The sequence below is a fragment of the Cibotium barometz genome, chromosome 34, assembly GCF_041138505.1.
Source record: "Cibotium barometz isolate CiBa-2024 chromosome 34, ASM4113850v1, whole genome shotgun sequence".
Taxonomy (NCBI): Eukaryota; Viridiplantae; Streptophyta; class Polypodiopsida; order Cyatheales; family Cibotiaceae; genus Cibotium; species Cibotium barometz.
The window spans coordinates 17677563-17690009 of NC_141079.1; positions in this window are offsets into that span (position 1 = coordinate 17677563).

Here is a 12447-nt window from a genome sequence, read left to right on the forward strand (position 1 = left end):
GAATCACCAACTTACTACTAATAACTTTGAGAGCTTTCCTTTGGCTTGATGGTTTGAGGGTTCAACTCTTGTTTGAGACAAGAGTGGCCACCAATCTTCTAGAAGAAGGAAGGTCAAAAACTAATGAATTATGAGTACAATTCACTGTTTTTGGCACTTGGGAGAGACAGGGTAACAGTGCAAAACACTATTAAGTTTAAACAAAGGAGAGGGCTTATATTTATAGGAAAAAGCGAGCTTCTAACCAAGCCAACTGATTCTAGAGTTTTCCAGATCAGTTTGTTGGTCAATGTTTGACCATTTTTAGGTCAATTTTTTGCTCACTTTTTGGATCTAGTTGAAACACGAGAGAGGAGAGATAAAAATATCCCATTATTTGGGAGTTTAAAACTCATTCAAGCATGTGAAATAGGTGCCTCCTTCATGAGGGGAATTTTCCCATGCAGAGGTGTCAAAAATACATCATTTCACCTAAATATCTCTCTTTTTTTAACTATTAACCTTGTTCTTAGTCAACTCTTCATCTTATGTGAGTATTTACTCATTTTTGGGAGATTTTTCTTTTATTTCTCCATTTATCTCCTCCCTACATTTGGATGAATCTTATTGGTCCATAGGAACCTTAATTTGAAATTTTGAAAAAATCTTCACCCCCAGGATAATGCCTCTTGAACAGATTATACTTAATTTCTAATGCACCTTCTGAAAATATTTTTAAACTTCTATTTCAGGGGAACTTATTTTAATAAGATGAGATATTTTCTATCCAAAAATATTTAAAAGCTGAGTTACCACTCTCTAGAAGATTTTCTCTCTGTAGGCCAAAACTGGTAGAAACAAGATCTTTTATATTTCTGAAGAGGGATTTGATTACAGGGGAAGATGCTGGACATCTTGAGAGGCTGGGAGGAATCTTACAAAAACTCATAAAGATAAAGGCCATGGGCTTCAAACTCTTAGTGTGTGACTATAGAGTACCACACTCAAAAGGGCCTATACACATTCGATACACCATTATCAGCCCCGAAAGCTAAGTAAGTGATAATGGACAAAAACCTAGAGACTCACCACCTTCCTTTCCTCTTAGTTATAATAGCTCCTTTATCCAAGGAAGTCCAAGTCTATGGAAGGACTTAAAGGACTGGATGGATGGTAAGTTAACAGTGAGAATGGAAGAACAACCGATTCAAGACTCCTCGGACAAGTCAGACGATGACGAACCTACTAAGAAAGAGGCAGTTCACCAAGCCTTTCCAAAGGTACTGATGAATAAGCTAGGTCACTACTACAAAAGTGATGACATGAATGCTGGCCTTCCTGTGAAATACAAGGACAGCGAAGTCACTAATGTCTTAGATGGAGGGGCTAGAGTCAGCATCATTACCAAGCAGTGCTGGGAAATAGCCAATCTTGTTGATGAGCCCACTGCAAAACCCATAGGGATATTATGAGATCTAAGAATTAAATATTTTGGCCTAAGAGAGACCCGAATGGTCCATAATCTGAACACAAAACACATCTATGTCCTGAAAAGGAATGAAACCCTCAAGATAAACTTACGAACATGGAAAATGCATCCTATGAGTGATGGACCAAAGACTCCATAACCACCAAAAACACCACTGAGCTAAACATGTGCCAAATCTATCATAAAATGGTGGATGAGGAATGTGAAAGCTCAGAGTTTGTCTCACTTTCATAACTAGAAGACTCTGAAAATTGGATGCACATTCTTGCAAACGATGGGAATCCTTCCAAAATGAGAATAGGCATAAGATATGTCACAACAGATGACAAGGAAATCGCTTCCATATATATGTTTAGCGTTGTAACAATTCAACATGTGCCAAAATTTGAGACCAAGAATTGGTAGCTTGGGACCAAAAAGATTAAAAAAGGGACAATCTATATCTTTTCCAAGGAGGAATATAAGACCATTAGCTTTGATATATCGAAGCCATAGACTCCCATGTAAACTTTTACCATCAGTGGTGGTAAAAGGAGCTCAATCTCTATGAAGTTTCGATCAAGTTAATGTCCATAGAGAGATGAATCTATAAAACCAAATGAGTCTATAAAGTTCTCTCATTTCACAAGAAGGGAAAATATCAATAAAAGGAGCTCAATCTCTATGAAGTTCCGATCAAGTTAATGTCCATAGAGAGATGAATCTATAAAACCAAATGACTCTATAAAGTTCTCTCAATCTCTATGAAGTTCCGATCAAGTTAATGTCCATAGAGAGATGAATCTATAAAACTAAATGACTCTATAAAGTTCTCTCATTTCACAAGAAGGGAAAATATCAATAGAGTAGAGGCTGAAAAAAGAAGCTAAGCACATCTTACAAGAGAGCGTCTATGTGGATAACCTTGAAAGGTGCTTGAGCATTTTAAAATGTACAATATGGGTGATTGCTTTGTACCCTTTGAGAGAAGGTAAAGAGAACCCTTGATGAGAATCCTGGAACATCTCCAGTGAGGTTAAAGGGGTCAACCTAGCACGACTTGATGAGGTTCCCAACCCTGTAGTAAAGGACCCATCACCAGAAGAGGAAAAAGATCTCATTGACCTACTCATAGAATTCCAATATTGCTTTGCTTGGAAATATACTGACATTAAGGGCATACTATTCCCATTGTGGAAGGATCATGGCCATCAAGACATAGGGGCTATCAAATGAATCCTAAATACTCCAGAATAGTCAAAGATGAAATTTACAAACTCATCGAAGTCGAATTCATTTATGAGATTGAGCACAAGGAATGGCTATCCCCAATAGTCATATTGCTTAAGAAAAATGAGAAGATCTGGGTTTGTGTTAACCTCAAAAAGGTTAATGTAGCCATAGTGAAGGATCATTACCCAATACCATTCACTGAGTATGTGCTGGAATGACCCTATAGTTTCCTTAATGGGTTGTTGGGCTATAACTAAGTGGAAATAGATCCAAATGATCAACATAAGATGGCATTTGCCATAGAGTGTAGCACTTATGTGTACATAGTTATGCCATTCACCCTATGCAATGCCCCAAGCACTTTCCGAAGACTTATGTGCATAGCATACAAGGAATACCTTTGGGAGTTTCTTGAGGTTTTCATCGATGACCTTTGCATCCATTCCAAATGAAAGGCACATCTTTGGTGCCTTAGGAAGGTACTAAAAATATGCAAACTGTACAAAATATCCCTTTACCCACTCAAATGCCAATTTTGGGTGAGGTATAAAGTTATACTTGGCCACATTATTTCTAAACATGGCATCTCTACTACTGATGACAACAAGGTGAAGCTAGTTCTTGAGCTTCCACCACCCACTAACCTCAAGGGGTCCCAGTGCTTCATGGGACATGTCAGATACCATAGAAGATTTATAATCATGAATACTGACATAGCAAAACCCTTTTACATGATGCTTGTTATCTCTAAGTGGATGGATAAGTGTCAAAAGCCCTATAACACTCTCAAGAAAGCCTTAGTAAAGCATGCCAATCCTAAGATCTCTCAATTGGGATATTATTTTCCATGTGCACATAGATACCTTGGCTTTCGTAATTGGTTGCATTTTGGCATAACTAGGAGAGCATAACATGGATTTTGCTATTACCAGTTAAATGATGTTGAACAAAACTACACTACACCACCACAAAAATATAATAACTAGATTTGGGTATCCACTCGAATCAGTAAAGCAATAGAGGAACCCACTTTATCAATGATGTAATCAAGTTCCTATTGAGAAAATTCATGGTAGTGCATCGTAAATCCTCACCTTACTATCCCCAAGCCAATGGCCAGGCTAAGAGCACCAATAAGATTATATGTGCTATCCTAACCAAAATTGTGAAAGCCTTATGCTGCACAATGACTGGAAACAGCAGTTACCAGTTGCTCTTTGGGCTTAGAGAAAGACCTATAAAACGTAGCCACACACACGACACCTTTCAACTTAATGTACAAAACAAATGTTGTCATGCCAATTCTTAGTACCAAGCTTAAGAATTGCCATCAAGGAAAGGCTAACAAGAAATGTATTGATAGACTGATTGTTTGAAGTTGAACGCTTGTTGGAAGAAGCCAGATTGTGTGCTCTTGTCTATGGAATGATTGTTGAAAAGTTGAGGCACAAGGAATGGTTCGATGAAAAGCTCAAAGACAAAGATATCAAAGTCAAATACATGGTTCTCATGTATAGCACAAAAAACCAAAAGCGCAAGCTAAAGTATAAAGAGATGGGACCATTCCTTGTGTGTGTGAGCTCACTCTAGGATCTACATGTATTGAAACACATAGCATCATGGAAATGCAAGAATTCTTCAATGGTAGCAAACTCAGATGTTACTATGGCCCTTTAAACTACAAATGCCTTGAAGGTCATTCATAAAAAAAAGAGGAGAAAATAAAGGAAGCTACACTAAAAAGTGAGAAGCTAAGGCTAGGCAAGAAAAGTTATGCAACTGCCACATTTTGGTTAGCATATCCCAAGTCATTGGCTTATAAGAAGAGGACTGGGAGGTGAAGCCCTCCACACTCTGGCTGGGCATGACCATAAAGACACAAGCTCACATTCATCAACAAACATCAACCCAGTTCGCTTGTATATCAGCAGTACTACTCACCACAAAGAGTCTACCTTGGGTACCACATGGGACCACAAGGGGCACATGCTAACCCACCTATCAGACAAGGGCCTCCAATGGTATATTATTCTCCTAGCCCCGCTCCTCCACCAACCTTTCCTCAAACTACACCCGCTCTAGCCATGGTAAGGATAACACTAGAAATGTTGAGATTAACCATGGAAATAGGGAGTACGGCCACCATCACACCCCCAGCGCCAGTACAACCTGCACCTACACCAAGATTAGAGCGGAACAAACCTACTAACATCTCAAAGCTTATCACTAAGTTTGATGGGACTGGAGATCCCATCCCACACCTAGAGATTTTTAATCAGATTTACAAAGCCTTTGGCCATGTAGAAGATCAAGTTAAGGTGAGTGACTTTGGCCTCACCCTTGATGGCAAAGTAGGCCAATGGTTCAGGTCCTTGAAAACTGAGGACAAGGCCATCTTTGAAGTCTTGAAAGAGGCCTTCAAGGTAGGATATTCTCACCAAGGCACCAGATGGAACCCTATGGAGGAGCTGCTGCATAACGTCAGATAGAAGGAAGGAGAAACTATTAAAGACTACATCAATAGAGTTAGATATCTCCACTTGCATTGCAGTACCAGAGACAAGTTCTCTGACAAAAGATTAATAGGGAGATTTCTAGAGGGTCTTGATGATGTGCCCCTACACAACTCATTTATGCCTTAGGCCATACCTCCTTTGAGCAATGCTGCAGGAGTGCTATGGATTTTGAGGACAACTTCAAGGGAACACGTTCCCGAGAGCTTCATGAGGGCACATCAGAAGCTCCTTTTAAGACCACCAGTACTAAGTCTGAAGGGAAAGGCAAGGAGTCCATTTTTGGACAGCAAGTTGAGCAGTTGGCCACTGCCTTAATGTAGCAAAATGACCCAACAATGGAGAACCGGCCAAGGTCAAGATCGGGGAGGTCAACCCCATCTCTATCCAAAGAGGGAGCTTGTATGTTTCTTGGTCTGTTGAGCTAACCATACCGGCACAGAGTGTCCACATCTGAGACCCCATCCCAACCTCTACTACACTTAGTGTAAAATGGGAAAATCATGAAGTCTCCAATTGCTATCATCAACGAGCTGCTTTAGCTCGAGCTCTACCTTGGGCCTTGCCAGCTAACCACAGGCAACCACTGGCTTTGCCAACACCAGCACTCCATAACGCACCTCAACCAGGCCAAGAAGTGGCCCAAAGAGGAATTCTCAGGGTGCTTGAAATGCCCTTACCACCCCCGGTTCTTTCACCTCAACCCTCGTTGCCAACAGTTGTACCAATTCGTCAGCTAACCCTGATTGAAATCTTTGAATATGGGAATGAGGGGGAAATTCCAGAAGTTCCCATTTATGAAACCCTAGAGCCAACAAGCCCAGCCTCTCAAATCTTAATTCACTATTTTATGGAGGGAGATCAAATGACCCAATGTACTTATTAGCAGCCCCAATCCCGCGGGCTACAGACATGAATAGGATGGTTAAACGACCACCCATACAATGCCATGGGACCTCACCGAGTGGCTGAGTGTCCAACAAGAAAGGGATGGGGCGAGTACCTATGTAGGCTCTTCTGCCTTGACTCCATTATGTGTAGGGTGTGGTATTGATCACATGTATAAGGATTGTCTGCTAAGACTTGGAACAACAGGAAGGGCTCACGAAGCCAATCTGAGCACCAGCTTGAACTTACTGAGTGTTAGAGACGACTTCATCAGAGCAGTCCCACTTAACGCTATAACTAGACTGCAAAATAGTCAAAGGCCCACAGCTCACGTTGTAGCGGGGCATCAACCTCACGAGACCAGGGACAAGCAAGTGTCCTAAACAAGCAAGTGTCCTAAACAAGCATGAGTGACTAGGTGCTTAAGAAAGAAAGCCACAAAGATTGGCAAGGGTGAGAGCCGGTGGTTATCAAAAGTGGTTCAGAAAAGATGGCACGACAACTCATGTGTCAACTTCTTCATCTGAAAAAGAATATTTGCTGTGCTCTGCCACCCAAGCCAGAGAACCTATCAACATGCGCCAACTATCAAAAAAGCTCATTGAATATCCTAACCCTATAGAGGAAAAAGAGAGACTCTTGGCAGCCCAAGATGGTCAAGGAATGCCAAGCACAAATGGAAGATGAGCCTCCTACAGCCTACTATCTTGAGCCATGCCCATCGATCTCAAATCTGAGACTTGTGGAAGAAGCTCAAGTATATCCTGGAGAGCTCCTAGACTAGCCACCCTCACAAAGGCTAGCAGAAGCAGAAGCTTCCACTGCAGCAGCTACCCTCCCAACAAGGAGATAGGGTGACCGAATATCTTAGAAAGAACGAGCCCATAAATATTTGTTCCCATCCCTTACACTCAAAAGAGCTTAAGATAAAGCCAAACCAACCTTCCTTGTGCGGACAGCCCCCGCTCCTAAGAGACATTGCAGGTCTCTCCCTCCTTCCTCTCTTCTCAGATCCAAATCCCTATCTACACCTTGATCCAAAAAGCCCAAGTTTTTGGAATGATCTGAAGGATTGGATGGAAGGACTCCTTGGGGCATGTATCCACGAATCTATGGAGCTTAACAACTCTAATATATCCGAGGAAGAAGAATTTATTATACCCCCCCATAAGGTAACTGGCACCCCTACGGTTTGAGTGAAAAAACTTGGACTATTACTTCAAAGGAGATGAACTTAATGTGAATTTACCAATAACTTTCGATGGCCTCCAAGTTATAGCAATCTTGGATGGAGGAGTAGGAGTGAGCATTGTTACAAAACAATGTTGGGAAAAATGGGGAGCACCTGCCTTGGATGACACCACATTGTTGGTCAAACTTGCTAATGGAGCCACAGCTATACATCAGTCTACTGAGGAATCTTAAAATTAAGATCCTCAGAACTACTTACCGCCACACCTTTGTGGTGAGATGAACTTTGGACGTCAGCCAGTTTTTTACGACTGCATCCTTGGCGCAAACCATTCATGAGAGAATAAAAAATGATTCATGATTGGGATACCGACCACATATAAATTCGGAGAAAGGATCAAACATTCAAGATCAATCTATGCACGTGAAAGGCACACCCCATGAGTGGCATACCATTTGCAGAGGACTCTGTCACAATAACGTGATCCACTATAGTCCATCTGTGCTAGACGTGTCACAAGAAGACACTGGAAGATGAGAAGGATAGTGAAGAGTTTTCACCTCTTCCAAGGCAGTCGGAAGACTCTAAGAACTGGATGCATATCCTTGCTACCTTGGACATTTTGCCTAGGCACATCGGTACAAGGCTACGATAGACGACTAGGAGATTACATCTCTATACATGCTTAGTTCTGCATACCTACCCAATGTTGCCACCTAAGAACTTAAACAAGATATTAGAGAGAGACCATCAAAGTGCACACACTCCTAAAGAACTCACAGGCTTGAGGGATTCCTTGGGCCAAAATGATATGTTTTCTTAGACGATTCAGATACCCACTGGGGCTGAAGTATGTTGGGGTGGTAGAATCATATGACCACTTCAATGAAATGTGGCAAAGGAATTTGTTAATAGCTCCCTTTTGATCCACACGACCATCCCACATCCAGCAGGGCCCCTTGAGTCTAAACCAGAATCGGAGAAGTTTTGCCGCTCAGCGCGCAGAGCACGCAACAAAAAGCTAGCACTAGCTGAAAAAGAAGCCAAAAGGCTAGTTGATGAAGAAAGTGCTAAAGTCGAAGAGACCAGACAGGTGCCTAAACATTTCAAGACCTTTTAGATGGCCAACCAATTTGTCCAATATGATTGATCTCAAAGGTCTGACAGTGGGCAACCAAGGACCTCTTATGATGGTCTAACCAAGGTCAAGGAGATAAATTTGGCAAGCCCGAGCGAGGAACCTAGGCCGGTGTATATTGGAGAAGACCTCTCTACAGAAGAAGAGACTGAGCTTATCGCTCTACTGACAAAATTCCAGGATTGCTTCGCCTGGAAGTACACAGACATGAAAGGTGGACCTCCTGAAGTAGTCCAGCACACCATTCCAATGGTTAAAGGAGCCAAACCGATCAAACAACGGGGGCAGCTGGTGAAGAGATAAGTGGGGGAGCGAGGGCAGTGGGAAGAAGGGGCAGGGGCAAGGGCTCAAAATGTAGAGGGGGCTGGGGCACGGGGCACGTTGGCTACTATCGACGATTCATTTTTATGTACGCTGATATTGCTCGACCTCTTTACAGACTCTTAAACGCCTTTGAGTGGACTAAAGAATGACAACGGGATTATACAACGCTCAAAAAAGCCCTGGTAAGTGTCCTAATTCTTAGGTCCCCCAACTATGATATTATTTTCCATGTCCACATCGATGCCTCAGTTTTGCTGTTTGTTGTGTGCTGGCCCCAACCGGGAGAAGAGAAGATGGATTTCCCCATCATCTTTTCCAATCACCAACTCAATGAAGTGGAGAGAAACTACACCACGACTGAAAGAGAGGGACTAGCCATGGTCTACATTATCAAGAAGTTTTGCCATTATCAACTAAATCTCCCCATCATCTTTGCCAATCACCAACTCAATGAAGTGGAGAGAAACTACACCACGACTGAGAGAGAGGGACTAGCCATGGTCTACACTGTCAAGAAGTTTTGCATTATCTTCTGGCAACTAAATTTGTTTTCTTCGTAGACCATCAAGCTCGTCTGTATACCTGGTAAACAAAGCCCTATATAACATGTAGAATCACCAAGTGGCTGCTTATATTGCTTGAGTTTGACTTCACTGTCATAGTGAGGAAAGGCTCTCAGCATGTTCTAGTAGACCACACGTCAAGGATCCCCAATGGTGAACCACCAGTGGGAGTAGATGATGATTTACTAGATGCCGCCCTATTCCAACTATGCTTGATTCCTGAATGGGGTGAGGAGGTGGCACATTTCTTCACCAACGGCTTATCGGTGGATCCTCTCCTCAAAAGAGATCGAGCTCGTTGTCTAATCAAACAAGCAGCCCCCTACCAACTCATTTTGCAGAGGCCAACTTTATAATTAAGGAAAAGATAAAATTCTACGCGGCTATGTTCGAGAAGATGAGTATGTGCTCCTTCTTGAGCAGGCTCACTCTACCTATGCTGGGGGGCACTTTGCAGCAGATATCACTGCATGGAAGGTCCTCACGCGGCTAGGTTATGGTGGCCCACTCTAATGATGGACACAGCAATGTATGTCAAGAGGTGTTATGAGTTCCAACGTATAGCAATTCTCCGCTTCAAGGACCACATGCCCTTGAACCCAATTGTCTCCCTATAACCATTTGAGAAATGGGGTATAGATTTCATTGAACCAGATAGTCTAGCAGCCAAATACACTCAAGCTTGATACATAATAGCTGCAACTACGGACTATTGCACTAAGTGGGTAGAAGCTCGGGCGACCCACAAAGTTGATGCGTGATTGACTACTGAATTCCCATATGAATCAGTCATCACACGCTTCGTTTGCCCCCTTGAGCTCCTCAACGACAGTGGAACATATTTCATTAATGTAGTAATCCAATTCCTCTTGCAAGAGTTCCTTGTCACTCACAGAATATCCTCCCCCTATTACCCACAAAGCGAATGGCTAAGTGGAAAGCACGAATAAAAAATTATGTGCTAAAATCATGGAGGCCAGTCGCCGCAATGATTGGGAAAAACAAAAGTTGTTGGCTGCACTTTGGGCTTATCGAACTTCCTATAAGAGAGCAACCAATGCCACCCCTTTCAGTTTAACCTATGGTATTGAAGTTGTCATGCCCATGGAGTTCTTAGTCCCCATTTTACATGTCGCAATACAAGAAAAGCTATGGTATTGAAGTTGTCATGCCCATGGAGTTCTTAGTCCCCATTTTACATGTCGCAATACAAGAAAAGCTCACTTGAAATGTCTTAGGCTGTCACCTATTCGATCTTGAAAAGCCCGATAACACGCCTTTTAGCAATATACAGTATGATTGTTGAGAAGCTAAGGTGCGAACAATGGTTCAAAAACCAGTGTAAGGATAAGCAAATGAACGAGGGCAATATAGTCCTCTTATTCAGTACCAAGGCACATAAAAAGAAGCTCAAGCTCAAGAGGTTAGGATCTTTCCTAGTCATTGAGATAACACCACAAGGCTCAGTGTGCATCGAAACGCTTGATGGTATAGAAATGGCTGGTTATTTCAATGGTAGCAAACTTAAATGCTACTATGGCCCTCTCATGGAGACTACCTTAAGAGCCATCCACGATAAAAAAACAACACAAGAAAGACCATGAGGATATGAAAAAAGCTGCACAACAAGAGGCCAAAGCAAGGCAAGCCAAGCTTTGGCAGAGACATATCATGGTCAATACGGCCCAAGTGGTCGACCTTGAAGAAGAAGAATGGGAGGTGAAGCCAGCTTGATTGTGGGTAGGAATGACCACCCCGACGAGCTTTGTCCAAAAATTGGCTCTTGTCGATATCGGGGCTAGTTACAATTTGACGTCCCATGAAACATGGTGTTCCCTTGGGGGACCCTCGCTACCCATACCATCGTTACCACTATAACGTCACATAATGTTCATTCTTTAGGCACAACAGTCACACTTTTATACCACATTGGAAATAATCCCTTGAAAAAGGGAAGTTCTATGTGATGCCTGCAGAGCAGGAACCATGCATGAAGAAATACTCTTTGGAAGGAGTTGGATGGGACATAATAGGTGCAACATCAACTAGGATGCACGGACGACAACCTTACAGCTCACCTCCGATCAAGTTACTGTCCCTATGACAGATGAAGAGCCAGTACCATTGCTCCCCCATGCCAAGAACTTCCCTCTTCACCGCCCACCATCATTCCGTCACCATACTCCCCCAAATCCATCCCCCTAAAAAAGAGGCCGCTCATCATTCCAACCACATCAATGCCTCTCACACCCTCCCTACTACAACAACGCTCGGCAGCAACCCACTCTCTCATATCGTCGTTTCACAACCTACTAACCTACCAACCCACACTAACCCAAATAACATTTCTAACAAAACTACTAGGTTTGCCATCTCCCCGTTGGGTACCTAAGAAGCTACTCGTCAGAGCACAAGGCGATTATGAGGGCAAATCTATATTGCGGATCCCTCGACGATCCAACACTCTCTTTTGTCCACAGGAACCCAAAGCTCCTTGTCTCCCACATCGGCAACAAATTCACCAACCACAAGCCTACAAGGTACAAGATAAATGCATGCCTAAACACTCTCCATGAGACTCCAATCCTCAATCAAACCCTCAACTGTACCCAAAACCAACCCCTCGATGGATCCCCAAACCTCTCCTACAAGCCCAACACTTCTACGAGGGAAATCATCATATTTCGATCCCCAAATCTCCCCAACCTCAGAGGCAGCCCAAACAAAGATGAGGTGGAGTGGGCCAACATCACATAACAGGATCTAATCATGCTAGCCCGAGTTTTATAGTTTTTATTGACCACTCGTTGGGACAGATAGGTTCAACAGGTGCAGCATGACCACTTTAGCTCGTGTGCACCAAGGCCAAATGGTAAATTCAGCCAAGTACCTTTTCAAGGAGTTGCATGGAGTCTGTTTGAACCCATAGGGGAAGCTGGCACAACGGCCACCCTACTGACACGAGTGCTCTATTATGCAACCGGGTGGGAGGAGTTGCTCCACGCCGTTCAGTTCAGCAGCCCCGATACTATCATCACATCTCTTCCCCTGCCACAAACTTCTCCCCACTCCCCACTAGTAAAGACACAACACCAAGAGCCAGTGGGCACAGAACAAGTACCTCCGCCACCTAGTCCGGGCCCTATACA